The sequence below is a fragment of the Manduca sexta genome, chromosome 2, assembly GCF_014839805.1.
Source record: "Manduca sexta isolate Smith_Timp_Sample1 chromosome 2, JHU_Msex_v1.0, whole genome shotgun sequence".
In the NCBI taxonomy this organism is placed as follows: domain Eukaryota; kingdom Metazoa; phylum Arthropoda; class Insecta; order Lepidoptera; family Sphingidae; genus Manduca; species Manduca sexta.
Window position 1 is genome coordinate 8,048,315 of NC_051116.1, and position 27,398 is coordinate 8,075,712.

Here is a 27,398-nt window from a genome sequence, read left to right on the forward strand (position 1 = left end):
GGACAATGCGCGCTATTAACATTGATTCAGCAAGTTCAAAATAGATTCAAAACGATTCTTTAATTATTATATAATATTATGTTTGACGAGTAATGTAATTTAAAAATATTTTAGTTATAAAATTAAATAAGGACTCGACCAATTCGCTTACCTGATGGCAAACGTCACGACTTCTGATAAACAGTAACATCATAAGAAATTTGAATTACTGCGTCACCCTGAGACATTAGGTATTAAGTCTCATAATGCCAAAACCATTTACAATATCATTCAAATTTTAAATGGTAAATCCCTCTGGCAATTTTATTTCTGAACCTTTTTTTTATCTTTAAATAAAGATGTTTTCCTTTTTCATTTTTATTTCTCTATTGGACAACAGTCCTTGCACTTAGAAACGTTGTCATACAAAAAATCTGTAGCATGTTAGAGACATAGGATTGATAGACGCAACTCAGGTTCGCTTTTGAGTGCTATATCAGCTGAGACGCTGCTAAATTAAAGTCAACATATAAGTTAAGCGCTATTAAATAAACAGATATCAACATTGAAATTAAATATCAACATCTCAAATGATATCTTAAGTCACGTAGATAAGGACGAATTCTGATAGCCGAGTTTCGTTTAATTAATAACGCTAACTCAACTGAGAACAAGCACTTAAGTAACAACCTAAGCTTTGTTAATTAAATGTCTACTTCAGATACTCCTCAAAGCCGAGATTGATTTATTAACACCTTACTCATCTTTTTGAATAAAAACCCACCACAATAACCCACTATCCAAAACATCAGCATACGTGTTAAAACACAAAATATGAAATAGTTTGAAAGCTTGGTTGCACAACGGACCGCAGGCATTGTTCCGATGTGGCCGCAAACCAATGTCGCCTTTGACACGAATCCAAAATGGATGTATTGTTTATTCTTTGCACTGTGCAAAGAGCGACAGTGAGGCGGGTTAGAAATGTTGTTAATCCGAATAGCTATCGAAACATCAATCCTAAATAAATATTGTGTTGGAAACGAATTTTATTCTGAATGATCTATTTTCGTAATTTATGGAGAAATATGGATCAAGATCGTGAGGCATATCAACGGGCAAATACGGACGGAACAAGCGACATTAATTAGACATGTTGCTATAAGCATCCATCACGTCAGATCCATCATCCAGATATACAGCGAGACACCCACTTTTCGCCTGATATTTCGTCCCGTGACAATATTGGGAACAAATTTCAGACTCCGGAGTGATATTGAGTTGAAATCCCAATATCACCTCGCCCGACATGGGATTCGAACCTCAGAGTGTTGTACCGCGCACGCAATACCATTACGTTGTTATAATTGGCTACTACGTCGGGACAGAAGCTCGCCTGGTGGTAATCGCCATTACTGTCCATAAACAGTAGCAACACTATCCAGCAGGAATTACATATCTCCTCATGACATAATGTTTGCACTCCCTACCTTTAGATATTAGACGATAAGTCAATCCGCAATATTTAGACTCATCATAAACTCTACGTGGGGTCAACAAAACACTTTCATTTTATTTTGCTGATTTAATCTAGTTTAACAGCCAATTGCCTGACTCAGACTCGTTTTTAGATCTATTTCCAGGCAAATCTTGTTAGAAAAATGCAAATCAATTCCACGACTTTTCACTTCACACGACGTACCAATCGGTTGTTTACTGACTAAAATATTTTAGGGTACGTCGAAACGACAGTTACCTTACTGTTCACTACATACTTAAGGTGTTGTAGACTCAAACCTAGCTTGCACAAAGTTGTGTATTACTCGCACTAACTAAACAACTGGGTAATGTCGCACTTAGTGCCCACTAGTGTATGCCTGCGTCTTCGCCAGCGTTAGTCTTTGAAAGTAAATTATCTAAGTTTTTAAAGATGTTTGTTTCTTAGTAAATACAAAACGCAAAATAGGTTAGTTTACAGATCTTAACTTTGAAGTCCTAAAAGATGACTCTCATGATCCATATGGAAAAAAGAACTTTGACTTCTTAAACCTCTTTACCCGCTTTTATCCTCATATACTAGGTTAGGGATACCGAGATTAGTTTAAAATATGTCCATTTAATAAAAAAAAATCACCCAAACTCCTAAACCTATGCATGACAACATGAGGTTTGACAGTGTTAACCTCAAGTTCTTATGTTACAGAATTGCCACTGACCCGAACGCGTGGACGACCGCACATTTCTTTGGAAGGGAAAAAATGGATGCCATTAGCACGACATGGGTGAGTTGATCCAAAATTTTGAGTAAGAGATTTACTATCTAATATGCAGAGGCGCAACCATGGCATTTACTTTCCGCCAAGTGTGTTCTAGGTGTGTTTAAAGGGGTGAGTCTATAGCCATGTCGGACACAAATTCCAGACTCCGGTCTGATACTGATCAGAAAAATCCAAATATCACTTTGCCCGACGCGATTCGAACCCAGGACCTCAGAGCTGCCGTTACGCGTATACAGTACAACTACGCCACCGAGACAGGCAAAATTCTTCCATTACTCTTTACTTCCAGGTGCAGAATAATTACTGGCTTACTCGCCGATTATTCGACTTACATAACCAGTGTTGGACATCAGCCGAACGACACAGATACCCGTTCAAGCACATCATTATTTAGACAAAATTTCTCATTTGCCTATTTTGTAAGCGATTACATTAAATCTGTCTGATGTTTTTTATACGAACAAAGCATTAACTCCATCACACCTAGGTAAGCGAAGTCTAGATAGTATTGTTTGACGAGAGATGATTGTTTGCCCGTCGACACAATTATGCCGGCCTGTTAGAATATATCGTCGTTGTAGGTGGGGAACTAAATAACTCGGATTTTGGCCATTTTGGACTTTCATCACTTTTGTGTTCCCCTAAACATGGCGCATATTTTGGCCTAACAAGCATTTCATTATCTTATCCCGTTTCGAAATTATAGCTTTTTTATGTTAAAAGTGGAGAAATAAATATATTCAAATAATATATATTTTGTTGTAGAAAAAGTAAATAATTTTAATTATTTAACCTTATAATTACTTTACCATATGGTTTCTAGTGTGGCAAAACTAAATAACTATACGAGTTATTTAGTTTATTTCCAGTAAACTTACAAAACATTGTCGTGGCAGAATTAAATAAGAAGTTTTTATTTTTTTATATTTTTATTCTTCAGGTCAGAGTTCTTTTTGTTAATGCATATTATAATAGATAATAATACCTAAGATATATAAAAATACCGACATTAAAATTATTTATAGTTTTTTAGTAACGCTTAAAAATAACGAAAAAAAAAACAATTAATCGCGTTTACCTCGAAACTAGAAATTTTGAGTTATTTAGTTCTCCACCTACAGCGACGATATGACAAATTCCCTTACACAGATTTATTACCTCACATGGATTGGTTGTTACAGAGATATGACAAAACAAGATTCTAAAACATGTTTAAAATGTGACACCAAAACCACATTAGAATGGTAGGCCAGGTAAAAAAGAAAGGAAGGAAAGCAAGACAGTAGAAGACGAAGGACTTGCCACCATATAATAGGAGAAACAATTGCTGCTTACTTTGTACTACGCTATCCTACATTGCTAAAAGGCGCGTTTTTTTTTTCTTTTTATTTAGGTACGGATATGCAAAGCTGGTCAACTATATAAGGTCATTTCGACATTGTATTTATATACGAAACATACTCGTTTTTACCTCTGCTAACATTATGCCAAACATCATTAATCCATAACGAATATTTTCAACTAAAAACGAATCATACTTTTCAGATTTTTATAATTATTTTACTTTAGGGCGAATATGGCGTGGGTGTGAGTGTATTTCTGATTGAAAATATGAAGTTGCCGCTATAACGAATTCTCTTAGCTCATTGCCAATAGGCCGCGTAAAACTAAAATTATTTTTAAATAATATTTATTTCGTTCGGAACAAAGACTTTTTCATTTTACATCTATTGTTCGAGTAACTTATTATAGTTTTATTTTTGAAGATATGTGGTTTCATTTCAACGCCATGTCAAAATTATCATGTATACAACATTTTTACATCTATATTCTTGTCCATTTCTTCGTAAGTATTGCTATCTAGGAGGCTTTAAAATTAATAATAAAAATGTTATCACCACAAATACTGCTAAAACAGTCCGCGCTCCGTCCGTTAGCCTTTCGCCCGCTGTGTAAACACCACGGTCGCCTAGCAACCGGCATGATGGCCGCCCGCGCGCGAGCGAGACGGCGCACATACCCATAGGTGGAACAGAGATGGACAATAAGGGTTTGTTGAACGATAAAGGCTGCGCGCGCGCAGTTCACGCTGGATTTGTATGAAGTTTTATTGGTAAGCAATTATTGCTTCCTTATGTTATTGTTATGTTGTTCCTAGGTTGGATCGGTTCCAGATTAATTGAGTTACATGTGTCATAATCTTCTCTAGGAATAAAAAAAACACGCAATTTACCCACAAACCTTAGAGTAATTAATCGACACACTACTTTGTAATGTCACATGTGGAGAATTGAGACACATTAATAAAACACGAATTGAGAACGTCCTCTTTTTTGTAAGTCGGTTAAAAAGATTCAACACTACCTCTGGTGGTAAGCAAGCAGACCGAATATAATATAGTCAAGAAACGCCTCTTTTAAAAGTATTAAGAAATTATACACATTTTTTTTTGCTAGACGTTTGACTACCACGAATGACTACTGCCTACCCCCGACCGAGCCACTAAGCCCAGGTTTTCTTCATGTGTAAGATGGTGGTCGCACAACAAAGATTAAGTACACACCAATAAAAGCATCAATATCTCTCGTTAACAGTTTCATCGTTTTTGGTTCAGCCAAACGCATTTGTCGATATAAAACAACAAAGAAACCGCCTTTCACACCTGTAACCACGGTCCCAAATTAAAAACAGGTCGGTGTCGAACCCGCGACCACCCGCGCTCTCTTCGCACTTCGCAGTCGGCGCGTTCAAAGAGACAACGATAAGGTGTTTTCGCGTAAGCCTTGTCTCAAAAAATACAAATATTCACACTCATGCTTTTTAACCCGAAGGGGTAGACAGAGGCGCAACTGGAGTACCCAATTTTCGCAGTGCGTATTCCGTCCTATGATATGATAGAGGGCGAGCCTGTCGCCATTTCAGCAACAAATTCCAGACTACGGTCTGAAACTGATCAGGAAAACCCAATATCATTGCCCGACCCGGGAATCGAACCCAAAACCTCATTAGTAGAGTGGTTAAGCAATACAACAACGCCACCGAGGCAGCCATTAAACAGTGCAGCCAAGAAGATGCCATGTCAAAGTTTATTAACTTTTGTAGAACACAATAAAATATACAAAGGTTTTATTGCTTTAAGGGATCTCTTTCAATTTAAATTTTATCTTACAACTTACTAATACTATAACTGCAAAATCGTTTGAAAACATTTGTTGGTAATCGCTGACTCAATTTTGATAAATTTGGCACACAGATAGATAATTATATTATTGGATTACCATAATTCGACGGTCCCTACGTAAAATATCGAATCTGCAAAATTGCATTTTGCAGATGCAATACTTTACGTAGGGAGCATGGAATAAACATCGCTTGTTTAGTGTAATTACCATGGCGATAAGCACTTCGATCATTATTGTCTTAAATAAATGCAATTCATTTTAATAAGGACCGTTTAAATATCGACAGTCCCTACGCAAAATACAATTTTGCAGATTCGATACTATACGTAGGGACCGTCGAATTATTGACTTCCACATTTCATCCCGGAAAATTAACTACACTTTTGGCTGTACACGTCTCTCAAAGCAAGCAACATTGAGTAGGTACCTAAAAACGCGTTTACACAATACATTATCAGCGAACACCTCAGCAGTTCCATTAAGGGTTCTTATTATCCTGTCACGATTTTGCGAGGGAAATATTTGCGTACAATCGGACAATATAAAAGCCGCCTTAGTTATATAAATATACGGTCTATAATTAACGCCTTGTATTTTGTATAGGACATTCGCGTGTTATACTACCTTTTATTCGCGTCTTCGTACGAAGTGTCCTGGGATAAAGGTCTCGTAATATATTTCCCGCGGTAAAGGTAGCCTAGAACCTTCCGATAGTCTCAAACTATCTCAATGCCGGGATAAAGGTCCTGCTACATAATTTCCGGGGTAAAAGTAGCCTTCCTATGGTCTCAAACTATCTCCATGCTAAATATCAACGAAATCCGTTCGGTAGTTTGAGTTTATTGCGTTCAGACAGACGCGACGGGAAACTTTGTTTTATATTATGTGAGAATACTGACCCATCGCTGGGCATAGACCACCTCCATTGAAAGGGTTTAGGCCTTAGTCCACCACGCTGGCCTTGTGCGGGTTGAATTAGTCTCATACAATTATTACTCCTCAAATGCACGCAGAACTCAACAATGCTTTCACAAAACTGCTTTACAGGTATAGACAAGACTGTATCCAAACTAGAATATATTACATTTAATTTTTTTACTATAGTGTTAATTTATTCCATAAATACAAACTAATAAACCTCGTACTAAAATTATATGGCCAAGTAACCGCAATTGTCGTTTGTATGCGAAACGACCTACCGCAAAGCTGGGACGATGAAAAAAAAATGATCTATGGCAAAGATCGAAGACGAAGAGTTTACAAAACTATAGAGTTATAGTGGTGTGTTAAATTTGTTTTAATGTTAATTAGTACTATAAGTCGCGTAGTGCCAAAGTAAAAGTTCATACCTGAGATTTAAAAAAAATCCTATAACACTCTGGAAAAATGTACACATTGTAGTCATATAAAAAAAAAATGAAATTCCGTAGTTTTAGAAATTAGCATCAGTAAAATATAATTCTCTGGTTTAATAGAAATTTAGAGTATGTAATATCTATAAAATGCTCTCTGCTCCACCCTAAGGTTAACTGGGACAGAATGCCTACAGCATTAAGTCCGCCTATGTACGAAAATTATTTGTATGTGAAGTGCAAAAACAAAAAAAAATAGTAATTCACAAATACAGTAAATTTATCAAAAGTGGTCTGTTTCGGACGAACCGCGTAAACCCATCACTAACCGACAATTGCGACACAAACTGTACGATTTGAATTTATTTAAATCACAATGAGTGCCGTATTTACTTGTTAATGTCGCTACATTGTCGCCGGCGGGTTATCTTACGAAACTAAGCGCCGGTAGCCATTTTGGATGGCGCGTTGTGAAAGCGCGCGAGACGCCATTTTTTCAGGCGCCATGTTGGTTTTCGCCGTCACGTGTCAATGAATGTTAATTTCATTTTGTTGTATTAAATAATTCGAGATTAAACCATGAGGATGACGCCAAGAATATTGAGCATATGGATATAATTGTATATTAGAAAAAAACGGGGCATATATTGCAACAGTGAATTTGAAGGTCCTCACTCGCACTCATTGATACCGTTGTCTGCTTTAATTTAAGGAAACCTTCATGCATGCATTTCCCATTAAATTGGTAAGTATGATGAATTCCGCCAACTGAAGGGAAAACAGCCAACAAAAGGTCCGACCTCCACACAAAATAGGAAGATGGATGGTGAAAATTTATATGAAATAATGAGCTTATATTCTCATTTATTGGGTAAACTAAAGGCCATTATAAAGACACGCTAAATCGATAGCATATGATCAGGGTTATGAAATAAAATAATTTGTTGTATTTACATTGTCCACATTATGTTACATTAGTTTCCGCGCAATATACGTTATTAGCATAATGTATTCGCTGTCTATAAGTCTAGACTGCTGCCGTTGCTAAAACCTATACCTATATCAAATATCCGCTCGGTTGTCTATTACATATATAGCATCACGTCATTTCTCTTTTCAGCAATAAGCAAAGACATCAAGCCCCGTTTCAGCCACTGTCTATATACTAGGACCTTGATAATTGGGGGCGAGCTTATTGCCATTTACCAGACACGATTTCAGACTCCGCTCTTATATCGGGCAGAAAAACCCAATATCACTTAAGGCGATACCTCAAGGTCCATTTTCATACATTTTGTTTCGCCTTTAATCTGGGTAACTAAACAAGTATTGGCAAGTAAAGAATTTAAATTCACGTCTAGTTAGTGATTATATTTCTGCCTTTAAAATTTCGTCATATTAAATTTTAAAGGCCGAAATATCCATGATTATTAATTATTTTTACGTTTTTCTTTCAACTGCGAGAACTAATCACTAACTAGACGTGAATTGAAATTCTTTACTTGCCAATACTTGTTTAGTTACCCAGATTAAAGCCGAAACAAAATGTATGAAAATGGACCTTGAGGTATCGCCTTAAGGCCAGGATCCAATTGATGTAGGCAGTTAAAATTTAATGGCAGTTATATTTGTGGCTAAAAAAAAGGAAAACAACACAGTTCTGAATTTGAAATCTAAATTTCTTACTTAAATAATAAAAATAATAATAATAATAATAACAAATCGACCTCCATACAGACATAAGACATGCATAGATGCATAAACACAAGGCCGTGTGAATATAGCGAAGGATTCCTTTTTTAAAATTACTGCTCACTAGTGAGTGATACTGGCTTGAAAATAATTATGAAAGAAAAAAAAATAAGAAAAAAAGAAAACGACACCTTAAGCCATTTGTATTGAAAAATACCACCTTAGTGCGTCATATCATAAATAATAAAAAAAAATTAAAGCGGAATAAATGTACTTACAAAATATTGAGAAATTTCAATCAGCTCATTCTTATCAAGTTGCGACAAAGCTATCAGTCGAATTTGGCTGAGTAATTCGACCACCACGTAAAGCCTTGTTCAAATATGAAACTGGGACAAAAGACAATATCTAGAAATGAAAAACTTTATGTAACACTGGCCGGTAATTACACGTACAGCGAAAAAACAAACACGTGACACTTGACAGGTGTTTAGGCGCGAAGCCCGCATTCTTTTTTCAAAAAAATTATCGTCGCCGCCGTCTCATTCCAGTCACGTTCGGCCGGTATTACGTGACCAATTTACGTTGACATTCAATGAGTTAGTGCATGTATGGATATACCATGCGCCAAATACAAATTATTATGATTAACATAAAAATGCCTTATTTCTATTATAATTAAGTTTTAATTAAATTGACAAACCTAAATGACTCTATCCCCAGTTATGCAATTCGAAAAAATATATTGACTGGGATTGAAAGTTATAAGTAGGTACCGGATATGGAGTGTAAAAAGTTGGGACTTCGGCCAATACCTTTGAGAATATATGCTTCGGTTTTTGTTGAAATATTTATTTAAAACAATATTAAAATGTTATGATTATAAAAACTAAATAAAAAGTCGATGCAAGTATATACAGTAATACAAACTCAAAATGACAATTGGTAAAATGTGATTTAAAAAAATCTTTAACATGCGATGGTTTGTAATAAATGTACTTGAAATAGTATTCAAATGTATCTTAATAGTAAAAATTGTTTTAATAAATAGCACAATGTAATATTTTTATCGAAATAATGTTTCATATATTTTTTTTATTTATTATATTTATTTGAGTAATTTATCAATTTCTATACCAATTTAGTAAATACGTGACCCGCATCCTGCAAACCTGACGATGTCCAAAAAAACTTTCATTCGATTATTTATTCCGCGTACATTTAATAAGTGAAAAACTGACGACGTAACAGATGACCGGGTTCAAGTTACGCTGGTCGTCTCGCGGCACGAGTTCGCATTGTCCACGCGGACAGAATGGCGGCCGCCTAAGGTCCCATTCACAAGCGAGGCGTCGCGGTCGTGTCACAATTCATTGCTTCATTCATAGTTACGCGGACGAGAATGTAGTAGATTTTTGGTAAAATTGGTGTGACTAAACGACTAGATACTAAGTTGATAGTAAGTAAGAGCCATTTTAAAAGTAACGACAAAAAAATTCCCGCTCTCACACTACCACTACAGCGGTAAGCCAGGATCAGCAGCGGCACGCATTATGACACCGAGCGGTGAAGCTCGGCGAGTCTCAGGGAAAACTAATTTGTTATTATCCCACAACGAAATTAATCAAATAGAAAGATAGAGAGGAGTTGGAAACATTTGTCCACTTCCCCAATAGCTTACCGGGATACAAAATAATGAATTAAGGAGACATTTTAACTTCAAGTATAGGGACGTTTACAGCACCATGTTTAAAGCACCACGGATAAAAATTATACGGAAGGTAGTAACGACTTTACCCAGATCTTTGAATTACTAAGCATGGCGTGACGCTTTAGCCCATTTACCAGCGGAATGTTTGCCGGCAAACATGACAGCTACATGACATTACGTGCGTCACGGGAATATAACCTTATTATATACTACAGAATAAGGTTATTTTTCCGTGACACGCGTAATGTCATGTAACTGTCATGTTTGCCGGCAAACATTCCGATGCTAAATGGGTTAATACGCTAGTTATACCCAATAATGACAATAGTTATTGTGGGCTTCTCAATTACTAGTTGCACACTGCTGCTTGGCGACAGAACGAGAAATGCATTTTTACTTAGCTTTGTCTATGGAATCTTCGAGTTTTTGTAGACAATTCTAGGGTTATAAAACTCTATGAGACTAATCGAGACAATTTTTCCCCTTTTTTGGATGACAATTCTAGTGGAAATAAGTTTTATAAATCAAAATAGGTAGTCTTGTAATTTAATTACATGAAAAAAGTTATCTTCATTCATAATACTGAAAATAATTACCGAAGTAAAATATATATATGTATCTATATACAGTATAAAATAATGTCCTTCAATGCGTCCGTCTATCTGTCTGAACGTGATAAACTCTAAAACTACCGCACGGATTCTGATAAAATTTATTATGGAGATGGTTTGAGTCCCTGGGAATGACTGAGGCTACTTTTATCCCAGGAAAATATATAGCGAAACTTTTATTCCGAAAAACTCTTTCACGCGGGCTATACCGCGAACGATAATTAATGTTACAAATGCGAAAGTAATTGTTTGTTTGTTTGTTACGCTTTCACGGCTGAACCACTGAACCGATTTCGATGTCATTCAGTACAGAGACAATTTGAGACAATAGGAAAGACATCTACATTTTATCATGATAAAATACATGGCGGGATTTTTATTTCGGGAAACATATTGGCGCGGACGAAGCCACGAGCAAATGCTAGTGTGCTATAAGACCAGAAATACAACCTCTTTCTGTAATATTCTCGACCGACAAAACACGCCGCGTTTTTACACCGCGAGTAAACACGCCCTAAACCAACACAGCGAATGCGGGACCGCAGGTTAGTGAAATTGTTCCTAGTAACATTTAGATTGGAGATAAAGCGCGTTCGGCCGAAATTTCGTATGCGGATGCGCATCAGCCCGTATGGGACTTTCGTTGAGCATAGAGTCGTTACAGACGAGGCGGTTGGACGTTATAATTCTATGCATGATAGGGAGAAAATATAGGGGTACCCATCTTCAAATAGGATCCACGTAAAATCATTCCTTGGAAAACAAGTCCTACGTACTTTCCTGGATTAAAAGTTATATCAATCCGGGAAATCGTCTATCTAAATTTCCAAATACGTTCATCGGTTCCTGCGTTTACTTTTAACATCTACACATGCTTTTTAAAACGTAACTTCGAAAACTTTGAAGTATTGAAATCGCGTTCTTCTGCAATAGTTCTCTTATACGGACACAGCAGTGATCCCACTGTACCCGATGGTAAGGAAAGTAGGGTCCGGATAGAGTTGAATGGCGAAAGATGATTACCCACCAGTAGTCGCATACCGGTCTCTAAACCGCATATAAAGACCGCCATTTGTACATGTGCCTTTTGTCTTTCTTTTCTTCTTTGTATCGTTTTTTTCTGTTTGGTACAATAAAGAGTAAATAAATAAAAGGCATTCCGGAACGCCACACGCACACGGCCCTGGTAAGATATATTTTATATCCGCCTGGATATCGACCACCGTACACAAGGTGTTAAAACCCGCCATAGCGACCCACATAAATGTGTCGCGTTGCGGGATCAGCCTGTATATATCCAGTTCCAACAGGCCGGCATAATTGTATCGACCGATGAGGGGTAATCATCTCATCAGTCGACATTCTATTGGACCCCACTTCACTTACCATCAGGCACAGACACTGTACCATACACGTATAATAAAACACTATGGGTTTTACCGCTTGTGTACTGTTCTCTAAACGAATTAGGCTATCGGTTTACGATGCTGTTTATATTAAATTCGACTTACATACGAGCCACAATAAAACCTTACGGTGTGTACAGTGTCGCGCGGCGTATTTGCTCAGTTGTTACACTGTTTGTACTCGACTGGCGGGACCCGCTTCGAACGTCGCCTTGTGAAACGTATAATTTTCTAGTGTTTATTAAGGCTTAAATATTTTTAGATAGGTACTGTATAGATCAGAGGTATCCAAACTTTTTTTCTCGTAAACTCTTTTCAAAATACTACGTATAATAATAATACTACGCATATAATCCGTGGAAAATGGTGTGGATTGTGCATTTACCAAATGTTATGTAAATACTATTTACCTAATTTGTAATGTATAATTGTTTATTTTCCCTAATAAATAAATAATAAAAAAAAAAATAATTGGCTGGTTACGGTGGAACTTTTTTTTGGTTTTGCAGAAAGTTCATTACAACTACCGCCCAGCAATTGCTGGAGGCGTCTGGACAGTTATTTTCGGGACATCGTGCCTTTTACGATCATCAATATTATCCGCATACATTGATATGTGAAGTCCAGCCAACATTTTACTGTTGTGCTTTAGTATCAAACCAGATAAATTTTCATTATCCTCCGCTTACGAATGCTGACCCCCATTTTTAGGTCTCGCTAACGTAGACCCACGCATATGTAAGAATCATTTCTAGATAGTTATCACCGTCTTGTATAACCCTATCCTCAAGCAACAGTATAAACTGTAGTACTCTGGTTTGAAATACATTATAGTCAGAATATAAATTATCGAATATAATTATGTTTTATGACGAATGTGGTATAATACTAATTCAGTAATTAAAAGTGCTCGTTGGTTGTTACTGTAGACAGCCGTGCTGCTTACTATCAGGCGGTTCGTCTAGCAGTTATTTAAATCTTTAGTTAAAAAAAATATATCCCTATAGAACGAAGCCCCACCAATAGCTCTAAATTATCATAAATAAAAAAACAAAATAAATTTTGTTTACGGTTAAAAATGTTGGTCAACGTTTATAAATGTAATTTTAATATTGTAATCCGTTCAGCTTTGTAATTATAATTTATATTTTCATCGTCGTATTCAAATTGAGGTCGGGAGTCCGTGCGGGGTCTACGACCTGCAGGTTAAATTTATTGTTTACATTACAAATGAGCAAGTTAATTACAACAATAAATAGTTTGGTAAATTATATTTATTTAATAAGTTGTAAATAACGTTTAAATAACTATTTCTTGCTGAATGCATGCTTTTAACAGGTCCGTATAGAAATCTTTAGGGGAGGTTTATGTTTAGAAGTGATTTCACGTCCCTGATCATTACGATTATGAACTAGATTTTAAAAGTACTTTTTTAATATTAATTAATATTTTAACTTACAGTTTATTCGTGTGATGTTTGTTAGAAGCTAACAAAACCCGCTAAACGAATTCGAATGAAATTCAAAACAGATAAACCGTATGCTGGATTAACATATAGGTAATTTCATATACTTCTAAAGTACACAGAGGGACTTTTGTTTCCCAAAGGTCTTATAGGCGGGTGAGAAAGCGAGTAAAAGCAAGTTTTTTTTATAAATAATTATCACCACTCAACCTAACCCACTCTGTATTATATACCTTTCCGCAGCTGAGAGCTGAGCTGTACTACTGTAAGGTTTTAGGCCTTAGTCCACCGCGCTGGCCTAGAGAAGGTTGGCAAATTTCACATTCTATAAAAAAAAAAATCTGGAGAAATTTCAGGTATGTAGGTTTCCTCACAATATTTCCTTCTCCGATATATGACAATTGAAACTACAAGTCGGAGCCTTGGGCTATGAACCTGCAGACAGTACATTAATACCTTCAAACAAAACAGCCGCATGCCTACAAATCTGTTTACGCAGCAAAAAACAATCCACATAATAAAATTACGTACATGACGTAAAAATACCATTACTAAACACTGTGAGAAAATCGTATGACACCCGAGTAAGCACAGTCAGCATGAACAAAGTGCCCGCCATTATTCCACGAAAATAATATCTTTTACATGTGTCATCGTATTGCGTTAAAGATAGCACGTGTATTTTTTTAATTAATTAAGCAGGGATAACGATCTTCCTTATTTTGAGGGGTGATATTCCAAATTCGACATTCAAATTTCGAATAGATACCTAATGGTTTCTTGTTCGAGGGGCGACATTCCATATTCGAAATTCAAATTTCCAATAGATACTTAATGCTTTCTTGTTTGAGGAGCGACATTCCAAATTCGAAATTCAAATTTCGAATAGAAACTTAATGCTTCCTCATTTTGAGAGGCAACATTTTAAATTCGACATTTAAATCTCGAATAGATACTTAATGCCTAAGGAGATACACATGCCTGCACCTGGTACACTTGCACGACACCTCATTGGACTTGTCATCTATTGCCATGTGTATACACCACCTTAAACGATATCTTAAATCATAATCTATGACGGATGTCGCCAGTCAAATTTTGTTATTAAAAGAACCGAGTTAGCTGACAACAGAGGCTCAAATAGTATCTTTGGTGATATTTATTAAATACTTGTCTTTTAAATTTATATCTAAGATAAAGATTCATTTACTTATTAATGCGACTTTTTGTTTTCATAGTTGAGATTCATTTGCAAACTTATAATTTTGTTCTTTGCTTTACGCACGGATAATGTGTCCATACACATCAAACTATTTGCTTTGTAGGGTGGCCAGGAACATCATTAAAATACCCGGCAAACTAGTTTATTACGAATGTCAAAATGTCCAAGAAATGGCTCGAAAAACTGGATGTATGCCGGTCCGGTTTTTGCGTCATTTTTTGGAATTACTAACGTAGGAACCAAGTAACATCATATCTTGTTTATACCACGTCGGGGTCACATAAAATACTCTTCCCGAAAGTCCCATTGTGTACTTTTCGGGATGTAAAAAATGTTAATTTAAGACACAATCCGATTATCAAAATCGAATCGATTGGTTTAAATCCCACATCCGGTTTTGGGTATTGGGTTTATCTACTTAGTACCAGATTGAAATCTGGAGTTTGTGATCGAAATGTTAATAGTCTCACCTCCTATCACATATTGAGGACACAGGCGAAAGTTGATCCCTGATTGCATCTCTGCCTAACCCTTCGAGGATAAAGGCGTGATGTGTGTGCGTTTTCATCATACGATCACGGTAGATAACTCCAGTACATCTAATAGTTAGTGGAGTAATGTCCAGATAGAGTATTAACTGACGAGAGATAATCCTCGCCAGTCGCAACAAATATGACGCCATATTTTACAAGTAGTTTACATTATAACCAGTGCAACTACTGGACATAATAAGACTTAACATCTTATGTCACAAGATGGCGAGCGTAGTGGAATACCAAACAATACTTTGTAATTCAAGGTGTTGGATGGTGTTTCTACTGTTTATGGGCGGTCGTATCGCTTACCATTAGGCGAACGGCAATCTCGTCTCCGCATTCAAACCATTAAAAAAAAAAGTTTCAAAATATTAACGTTAAATTCACGTCACCACGAATTCACCTATTCCGATTTCACCCACTTCAAACCCACCTTCATTCCTAGAACACAAAATCTGGGTCATTTTTATCGTCACTCGACTTCGTACGATTGTTCCATTAGTTGATAGCGTATCGTCTCCGAAATTCAGTGTTATTGATTAGATCTAGCGATATGTCGTTTAATTAAGTTATACTTGATAGTGCATTCGTGGTATTGGTTCTGGGTCAATATTAAGTTTTGGGAGTGGTTTTAAAAGTAGGCCGTGCTTCAAAATTGGGCGTGGAGAGTATTTAACCGACTTCAAAAAAGAGGGTTTTGGTTCGTCGCGTTTGCATTTTTGTAATTCGAAAAACTTTTGAAGAACAATCTAGATTGTTCGAAAAGGAGGGAGTTTGTTGTTCTTTGCGTTTATATTATAAGTATTGGAGACGAATTATAGCTTGTTATGGCATAATTAGAATAAAAGAATATGGTGCCATTGTTTTATTAAAAACGCGAAGTCACAAGTTATTGTTTGTGTTTCGTTAAAATTCTGTAGGTCCAAGCGACTCTCTGCTTTCCCCAGTATTTGTTTCTATCCTATCTGTCATGAAGGGACAGCAAACTGTTTCGTGTAAGAGAAGTGGGACACAAACAGTTGAGATTTCAGAAGATTCGAACACTCTTCTCTCCCTAGACTCGACTTACTTGAAGTCAGTTACAGGTACAAGATGCCGCTTATATTCAGTTATGAGAGATGGGTCACACTTAGCATCAGGCACTAAAAGGTGTCTGAAAGTGATAGCAGAAGCTACAGGTCCTATCACCATATGCTTACAAATTGGGATACCATTGGGATTTTCTACGATGTCACCCTGGTATTTGGATAGGATTCAGGACTCCCTGGTAGATGGAGTGATATTGATCACTGCCCGACCCAGGATTCGAACCCGGGAAAAGCGGAAAATGATACATAAGTCTCAAGTCATACGAAGCGATACAATTAACATACCGTATGACATCACAAACCATCCTGCAATTCGAATTTTATCAAACTCCAGCGAAACGTAGCAGAAGATAACGCAAATCGAAGTATAAACTCATCGGCGCATGAAAACGCGTTTTTTTTTAGTTTCAGTGAATTATAATGTAACCGATATTTAAAGGACTTGTATTTTTACATAATTCAATAGCATGACGAGTAAATTGCTACTGATAGTACGCGAGCAACAACATTCAGAACGGTGAAGGAAAACATCGTGAGGAAACCTGCATACCTGAGAAGTTGTCTATAGGAATTTCGAGGGCGTGTGAAGTCTACCAATCCGCACCAGGCCAGCGTGGTGGACTAAGACCTAATCCCTCTCAGTAGTAGAGGAGACTCGTGCCCAACAGCGGGACAGTATATAATACAGGGCTGATATTATTATACTATTATATATTCATAACTTTTTTCTTTTTCTCCAATATTTTTGTCATTTTTTTTGTTTGTTAATCTACATAACTATATTACTTAGCTTTCTTGACTAAGACTTACATTATTTTAGACTAATACTCTGCTATACACCTTCCGATATTATACTCTTCATAACCAGTAATTAACCATTATTATAGTAGCCACTGCAGTTTTAAACAGAAATAGAGAAAGTTTTAGAGATAAAGATATATTTATTCTGCAAATATGGGTAAAAAACTATGATCGAACATGAGATTCCTTAGAGTAACCATATTTAACCAATAGATATGCAAAATGACAGGCTTTACAACCTATTCAGATTACTACCAACCTACTAACCACTAACTAAAATTGAACTACATTCAATAAATGATCCTAATCTCAATCTTCAATCCGATTTCAAGAATCAACCAATCAAAATAACTCATTTATAAACATGTCAAAAATACCTTGTTCTGATTGGTCTATTCGAAATAGTTCGATAATGGCGATTGAGATCATTTTTTGAAATTGGCGGTTAGAATATTCTTTTATGGAGATGCAACCAATGCATTTATAAATCCCATATCCAACAGAAGCGAAGTAAGCCACAATAACTTTATCTAGTCTATGCCATTGTCACAAAATTACTTAATCGCGAGGCAAAACGTTAATTGACGCAAATAGTCCAAAATTAACAATTCAAATGTATATATTCATACTGTTAGCAATTTCGGTGAATAACATTGTTTAAGGCGTCACACGTCATTAGTTTTCGTGTTACCATGTCGTGATAACACGCCGACGTACTGACACGTTTGTGAACGTTATGGGACGTTTAATTTTATTGAGAACGAAGGTATGAAGAGTTCTGAACGGTATTCAGTAGCCAGTTTGAAGAGGAATATCATCATCATCATCAACCACATAAAGTCCATTACTGAACATAGACTTCCGCTAAAGATTTCCAAACGGACCCGTCGAAAGCCGCCTGCATCCAGCGTGTACCAGCATGTACCTTTATCAAGCCGTCTGTCCATCTTGCAGGCGTAGAGGAATATATTTCATCTTACAAAAAGACAACACGGAATTAATGCCACTGTCTCAGGCATCTGAGATAGAATTACAGAATGATAGAGACATCCGCAAGTGGACGGGGTTTGCAAGCGCTGAAGAAATATTTCGCCTTGCAAAGGACAAGGGAAAGTATGCTGAGCTGACCGCCAATCTTCACTAGTTGCAGAAGCACTACAAGAAGAAGAAGAGACAGGGAACACAATCAGCTTTTAATATTAAAGTAAATAATCCCCACATTTTCCTTACTAGCCTTTCATTCATTCCCTTGACCTTTTTTTTGCGATGATGGCTACTAACCCATAAATATAATATTTACTAATTCGCCAACCTTTTTACAAACACAGCCAAACAAGTTACAAATCATATTTGCAAATTACCCATAATCGATACAAAGTCATACAAACTTAACTAAGTATCAATATTTCACAACAAGAAACGTAAAAGAATAGAAAATAATAATAAAAATGTGTAGACAAAGAAATTATCGCCTAAGTACACGCCCTACCGATGTTTTCAGATAAAAATAACTTTGGCCGATAAGAGCATAACGGTCGCGACAGGCGCGCATTTAGGAATACATAGTGGGACGTATGGCCCTATATGGTAGGCAAATGTTATGTTTGTAATATTTGTACTTAGTCATACAAGGAGTGCGAAAATTTGTTTTATTTAGGCTAAAAATATATGAAATAAATTATTTATTTAAACCCGTAAAATGTTATACATTATTTAGATTCCATCAATAGTAACTACCACCAGTTCGGAAAGCAGTTCTCACCAGAGAAGAACGGGCAAGAAACTCTGGTGTTGCTCTTTTCAAAATCAGTTTAAGGCATAGACTACAGTACATGATAAAGAGAAGAAAAAAAATACAATTGGTTTTTCTTTATTGGTTAGAGCTGTTAATTTATATGCTCGTAAAATAAGGTTAAATGAATTTAAATTTCCATACAATCCTCTCAGGAATCATGAAATATTTTATTATGCTTATAATTATTTATATCGATTATTGTCAACATTAGTGACTAATTTTATCGCTTTTTATAAAGAAAAAGGAATGACAGGTATAAATGTCAAAATGAAGTCCCAACAGAACATAAAACAATTCAAGGATCCAAAACTTAAAATCATACCTTATAATAAAAATGTGAATGAACTTTAATATATTTTCGAAAATTAACGTGACCAGGACGTTAGACAAAATAAATAAAAATAGCTTTATTATAGACTCCATACAAATCTAGAGGTCAAGTCTGGGAACACACAAACTATTTTTAGCGTTCACACAATAGCTAAAAGGAAAATCATTTCCGTATAACAATAGTTACAAAGCTAATAAAAGACACGTTAAAAATATAACCTAAACATAAATCATATTTAAATGTATAATTTATTTGTAATGAAACATACACTATTATAATAGCTACTGTGGAACGAACGGAGTTCAGTCTATATAATAAAACATGTGAAATTACAATTATACTTAACATCCGGATAAAAAAAAACTTTGTACTTAATCAAGAACAACTTAAAATGGACGAACCAAGAGAAAGTAATTAATTAGCCAATCATGATCGTGGAAAATGAAAATAAGCTTCAAGAGCAAGTCAAATATGTCTAAAAATGTACTTGTCTTCTCTCCTCAATTGACCCATAGTTTCCTTATTACATTAGATGCTTAATTGGTAACTTTAAGGTTTAAAAGTACTATACTACTAATTTGTACAATTTAAAAGAGAAATATAAAAAAAATTATAGACTAACCTCCTTACTACGCGCCTGTCATTTCCCGCCATATTTACCGTCACGTTTCACCATTATCTGTGGCGCAAACGTGTTAACTCTATGGTCTATTTGTTTTTTCCTAATTACGTTCGGTATTCGTGAACCGTGGTGTATTAAATTGTTAATTGCACAAAATAAAACAATTTCACGCAAACGTAATGTGACATTATATTGTGGTGGATTGATAAGGACGTTTAATTTAGAATCGCTAATGTGTGTTGAATATTCATGACCGCCGATGGATCGGAGACGCCATATTTGTTCGAAGTTCGAATTTGATCGGTGGCAGGCGGCCATCTTTGTTTTAGTAATTTAACAAAACTTTTGTAACCATTTAATTTCATAGAATATTGGTAAGAAATAGAAATATAATAAATAACCACCCCCAGTAATAAACAAGCGATGATGGGACCAACCATCTATGTCATTAGAGTAGGTAGTTGTGTGTAAAATTGCATGAAGGCGGCAGGGGCGAAGGGGGGCGACAGCACGCGATCTCCTCCATTGTATGAATGATGCGGCGTTTTTGCTTAAAAAAAACTAAAGGACACGTAATTGTTGGTGTGAAGGAAACTGCGAGCCGAGTTAGTCGTACACTTGACAGTTCTTTTTAGTGTGGCATCAAGTCTTCTTCTTTCAGGGGTAGGCAGTATTGCTAGGTTTGTTTCGTGAGCTATGTTACATCCCATGTAATAAGGAAGACGATTGCCTTATCGGGCACAATACTAACTCCAGGCTTATTGAGAAGAAAACACCCAATATCACTCGCCATTTTACTTTTACAGAGGCCATTTTACCGACTTGCAATTTGTTAAAAGGCTTCGCAAAGAAGAAAGGTACCTAATGTCACTCTTTGTGCCCCTTCTAATGCGAGACCCTGAGCAGCTTATCTGTTTTCGCCACCCTCATCAGCACTATCTAACTAATTTCAATAATTGATCCCAATCGCTTTTTCGCAAGCGAACGAAAACGACTGTAATTTGTACAGATGTATACACTTAACAGCACATATTGATATAGAGACACTAAATTATAATATAAAATATAGTGTTTCCAATTCACGTCTCTCTTTTTTACGAGCCAATAAGTAACTCTCTAAGCTTCTAAGGACTTTGAGAATAAAGTACTGAACACTTAGAGCTTTGCTCTGGAGGCAATATAACCAGAGGATGAAAATCAATCACAAAAATGTAATATCCAGATACTTATTTATCTAGTTAAAAACGTCTATGACAGTCTTATTACAGGGTGTCCCAGAAAATAGTGTCAAGCAGATCCAGAGATAGAGCACTCCTTGGGGTAACCGAATCATCCCCATGTATGTTCCGCGATTTTTCATAGTTTTCGAGTTATGAATATTTCACAAAAATGTCTCCGGAACTCCGCTTGTCACTATTTACTGGGACACTCTGTATACTCAGGCTTCGGACGAAAAAACTTCTCGTGGCTTTTTTAGATCGCAATGAAGTTTCGTTACTCGTTCCTATCGATTTTGATATATTTCTCAAGTTATTAAACATTGTCGCGTATAAACACTTGGTTAATTAATAAAGCCATAAATTGTACTCGTACGCGGCTGTCTGAGCGAACGCCTTGACATCCTTGCGCGATGTGCAGAATGGATAATATTTTATACATTTTTCAATACCTTATTGGTTTAGTTGCTGGACTTGGACTACGAAGTGTGAGGTCCTAAAATCGATTTAAATATTCGAAAAAAGCACTTAGTTTGTTGGTTTTTGATTCGCCTGTATCACATAGCATGAAAATATACTTAGCGAAGATAGGAACTTTATGTCTGCACCCATTTTCCCCTGTGTATTCCTATCAGATTATCGGGAACACAATTCACACTCCGGACTGATACCAAGTAGAAAAACCACAATGCCCGACCCGGGGATCGAACCCGAGACCCAACCGTTCAAGGTGTCGGATGATGTTTCTACTGTTTATGGGCGGTTATTTCGCTTACCATCAGAACAGCAAGCTCGTCTCGTCATTCAAAGCAATAAAAATAAATAACCAGTCAGTCCAAAAAAGAAATTCGTACAATACATTTAAGTTTACTATTTTTACACGATTTACCATTCGAAGTTTCCTTGCGCGCAATGTTTATTCTGCATTTTAATTCAACATTGATGGGGCACTTTGCATATTTCCATGCAAAACTTTCTTAAACGTAACATATAATAACACAAATATTCATACACACACATCATGCAATTTATCCCCAAAGGGATATGTAGAGGCGCAACCAGGACACCCAAGTTTCCCCAAGTGTGTTCCGTCTCATGATATTATAGGGAGCAAGCCTATCGCCATATCGGGCACAAATTCCAGACTCCGGGCTGATATTGAGTAGAAAAATCCTACAACTATTCCCGACCCGGGATTCGAACCCAGGACCTCAGAGCGCTGTTGCACTGTAAATATTCGTACTAGGGGTAAATAACACTACAATGCTTCTACGCTGATTGTCGGCAATATGAATTCTTCGAATCAATGTTATCTTGTAAACCGATTAGATACTATGTTTTAATAAGTGCTTTTAACATTATTAGGGCAGACACAAGTGTTTGAATCGTATTTTAGACGATTTTGTGCAGACTTCGGTGATTCGATATTTTGCTGGTGGTAGGATATATTTTATATCCGCCCAGATAGCGACCACCGTACACAAGGTGTTAAAACCCACCATAGTGGTCCCTAAGTGTGTCGCGTTCCGGAATCAGCCTGCATATATTCAGTTCCAACAGGCCGTCATAATTGTGTCGACTGCCGAGGTAACTTCTCTCGTCAATTGACATTCTATTGGACCCCACTCCACTTACCATCAGGTGTAGTCCCACTACACCTGATGGTAAGTGGATCAGGTGTAGACCAGGGGGTGGGACCAGGGATCCCAATCCCTGGGGGTGTTAATCGTAGGGCCAACACAGGTTGTAGTCGGTACGCCCTTGTAAGGTGTGCACAGTCAAGGACTCAGTTCAATGCTGGGCTGATGCTATACTCTTCGACACTGGGCCCTAAGACCAGTGAAATGAACATAACCGTTCCACTCATCCGCAAAATGGTGTTAGCAATAACGAATTTTTTACTCGCAAAAAAGGGGGAGTTAATCAAGGCGGACAGTTAATCATTAGTCAATTCCATAGCTATTGTGAAATTTATTTAGTGATGGAAAATCTACTTTTTTTTAGCTAATGTTTAATGTAAGATGATTGTTGAAGCTTCCTTATACATTAAATGGGAGTATCATTTCCATAAGGTGTTCAAGCTATTTCGCTGCATGCTATTATCTTTCAGGCAACTTCTCTGCACATTTATCTACCTTATATAAAAATCTTTAGATTTTAGACGCTAAATTAGGTAAATATAAAAAATATTATAATATATGTTTTTCCGATTATGTCAATCCTTTATCATTTTTAATATTAAATAGATTAAATCAGATATTATTTTAAGAGGCGGGGCAACGTGCACAAGCTCCCTTATTAATTAAAGTAAACTTACCAAAACTACTAGTAAAGACACTGGACATATTTGTCGACGTGAATAAACCTCGACTGGAGTAGTACCTACCACGACCTTACAGAAAACCAACATGAAGTGACGGCTTGCTGTTGCATTTTGTATATTTTTACCCGCAATAGCGAGTATCGTACAATAAGTAAAACTCGCCATAGTTGCCCACGTAAGTTCACGCTCTGGGATCAGCCTGTGTATATTCGACTTTGACTAGCGAAAGGTAACCTTTCGCCAGTCGACACTATATCTAGACCCTTCTCCATTAGGTATAAAAATGATTACCAAGGGACAAACACCCCCTTCCTTCCTAAACTCTAATTCTTTCCTTTAAGATCAGAGCATCCGCGATTCTTGATGTACGTGCTATGGCTTTTTATGGATGATAAACGAAACATAATAATTTCTAACCCATCTGCTGGTTTACCTTAAAAGTCTTGTGCTTGTCACCTCGAGACTTCGAAGTTAAGTCTTATGTCCAGTAATCCTCATAGCTTCTAAGAAAATCGGTAAAAATGTTAACGATCCATCCACCCATACTTATAGTGCAAATGCATAAGTATCTTTGTCGGTCTGTGTGTTAAACCTTCATGGCTGGACTGATTTCGATAAAATTTGGTATGGAGTTAGTATGAGGTCCTGGTAAGGACATAGCTTACGTTTATCCTGGGTACTAATTTTCCAACGCGCGCGGAGACGCGAGAAAAAGCTAGTAGTTATATAAACACGAAAGTATCTTTTACATTCACGGCTGAACCGATTTTGATTAAATTTGCTACGCAATAAGCTAAAATCGTAAAAGGTTCCTTTTCTTGTCGCAAATCGGATATGACGCGTGCTATTTAGCGAACAAAGTTGTTAATAAGAATATTACTAACATTATCTCTACTATTTAACTCTATATTTGACAATAATACTGTACTATAAGTTGTAGAGACAGTGTAGTCAATATAATGTTCATAAACAAGATAGGTTATACTCTGAAGATTGTCAGCATTTTAGCTTTCCTGGATACACACTGCGTGATAGGGAACGCTTCTTGCCTGAAGATATGACTATGGCGGATTTTTCGCCATGTGTAGAGATCGCTATGTATTTTGATAACAAATTTATATATTTTGTACCCTTCCCACATTTAAAATAGGCATGCCTATTTGCTATGTTTATAAACCAAGTATTAATATTGTCTCTACATAGAGACTCTTGACTATTTTGTTATAAAATTAAATTAAATCTGTTAATGTCGTAATTTCTATAAATAAGTATTTTCATATTTTAAAATACCGACATAATAAGCAATATAGAATACAAATAGTTAGGAAATCATACTATTTTAATTTAGTATGCACGGAAAAGCTTACAAAAACTTCTTATCATATCAACGGCTGAGCTAATTTTTAATAAAATACTTTAAATAGTTCTATGTAAATACATGTAAGTCAGACGTAATATAGGTGATTGCACAGGTGAACCGGCAAAACAAACACGACTAACGACCGCGACACAAGACGCCGCAACCTTCAACGATGATTTAACTCGTTTGTCGTGGCTTTGATAATGAAAAACTTATCGTTCGTTATCAATAACGCATTTTCATTGGTCGTCTACATGACAAATTGTGTAAATAATGATTCACACGAATATGTTCATTGACTCAAAACCAAAAGCGCTAGACTGGAAAATAAAAAAAAAACTTCACGTTCTAATTATAAAATTACAAAAAAAAAAACGCGACTTACCTGTTGCCGTGCGCGGATATCCCGTCCGCAAACAACGATAACTTTATTTGAACATCGCCACTTAATACGGGAGTATGTTTACAGAGACGTCCGCACGCGACGACGTCGGCGGGCCAACTGACTGTTTCAAGCTGCTAGGCGGCGCTTGCGCACCACCAATAACGCCTTCACCCACACCAGCGGCGTACATGTGCGCGTGCGCAACGAAACCTTCATGAAAATGCAACGCGTACGACATACCACGGTGCGAGGGTACCAGAGTTCAAAATAGGGTTCAAATATATGAATTTTTAACGTGTTTTCGGTATCGGCTTTCTGTTTGTTATGTAATTGTTTTATGTATGAAACTTTAAGTTCACTTTATTTAACAAGGCTCGGTTGGTCAACGCTTGGGTAGTATTGAAGTCAACTCTACCCTCAACAAAGATGTTCATGTTAAAGGTAGTGAATGGTGAATAAGGAGATGGTTTTTATAACTTCAAATAGAAAAAAGATGAAGAGGTCTCTTAACCCAGGTCCTCAACCTCACAATTCAAGGTACGACGCAAAAACTTCAAGAACTTATTCATTATTTACATCTCTACCTACGCCAGCGAGAAGGCATAAACTTGTACATTTAAATTACATATTACTCAACTGTATTAATTAACGTCATATTCAAAATGTACTCTATCCATTTAGTTATTTATTCAACCTGGTTACTTTCTATTGGAATGTACGTCAATACTTTTAACCGACTACAAAAAAAGGAGGACGTTCTCAATTTGACGTGTATTTTTTTAATTAATTGTTAGTTAAGCTGGATAAATGCATGAACAAATATACGATAATAATGTTTAATTCGGAATAGTCACTGATTCCAAAATTAGTTGTAATTAATGTTAAATTATGTTTTGGTTTTTCGTAGATTTTAAAGGCGATGTAATTTTTTATTAAAGTTTTTACATAAGGACTTGCATGGACAAATGGTAGTAAGTGGTTACCATCGCCTATAAAATCTATATAATACGAGAGAATCGTGTTTATAACTATAGTTGTGGAACTGTTACGTCATCTTCTAAGTTTTATTGCGAGATTCGAACCTACGACTCTATCGTAGAGTCGTAGCGCCGCTACGATAACTAAACTACAGGGAGTTATACGAAATATTTCATTAAACCTTAGTAATACTTTTAAATTATTAAAGAGTAATAGTTTTTTTAACCTGACTAAACGTTTATAATCTTAACAAGTGCTGCCTTATACAAACACACAGGACTTTACTTTATTGGTGGTAGGTCTTTCATATGTGAGAGTCCGCCTGGGTAGGTACCACCGCAATGTCAATTTCAGCTATCAGCTGTGTGTAGTCACTGTTGTGTTCCAGATTGAAGTGCTTTGTAGCCAGTGTAACTACTGGATATAATAAGATTTAACATCTCATGTCTCAGGATGGCGAGCGCAGTGGAATACCAAACAATACTGTGTAATTCAAGGTGCTGGATGGTGTTTCTATTGTTTATGGGCGGCCGTATCGCTTACCATCAGGTGAACGGTAAGCTCGTCTCGTCATTCAAAGAAATAAAACAAAGAAAAAAATCGTTTAGGTGAGCGCTTTAGGCGTTCGCAACATCTAGTAATGCATATTACGTACATCTTACAATCATATATATGGGTATACATTATATGGGACTTTGACCTCTATATACTAGCACATTAGAGATTAAAATACGCTTATTTAAACAAACAATTAAGTAAACGTTGTTTTCATATCAAAAAATAGAAATATTTTTTTTTTTACACGAACGGCAAAGTGACACTTCTGTACCTGATAGTAAGTAGAGTGGGATCCAATAGAATGACGACTGACGAGAGATGATTACCCCTCGACAATCGACACAATTATGACGCCCTGTTGGAACCGGTTATACACAGGCTGATCCCGGAACGCGACACTTACGTGGGCCACTATGGCGGGTTTTAACACCTTGTGTACGGTAGCTATCCGGGCGGATATACCCTACCACCAGCAAATCATAAAATATCGCAATATAAATTAATG

The 27,398-nt window shown here is 36.5% G+C and overlaps 2 protein-coding genes across 4 annotated transcripts in view; both read right to left on the reverse strand.

Annotated features, from left to right (window-relative positions):
- Positions 1-27,398, reverse strand: part of LOC115452193 (heterogeneous nuclear ribonucleoprotein L-like) — a 464,908-nt gene that overhangs the window by 138,253 nt on the left and 299,257 nt on the right. The gene's annotated exons all lie outside the window — the stretch shown is intronic.
- Positions 1-27,398, reverse strand: part of LOC115453519 (thyroid receptor-interacting protein 11) — a 69,666-nt gene that overhangs the window by 25,690 nt on the left and 16,578 nt on the right. The window contains exon 1 of one of the 2 annotated variants that reach the window (XM_037437182.1): positions 25,358-25,490. The exons of the other annotated variant lie outside the window; for it this stretch is intronic. The gene's annotated coding sequence lies outside the window, so the exon portion shown is untranslated. Of the gene's footprint in view, positions 1-25,357; positions 25,491-27,398 lie in introns of those variants that run through there. 2 annotated transcript variants of the gene reach the window in all.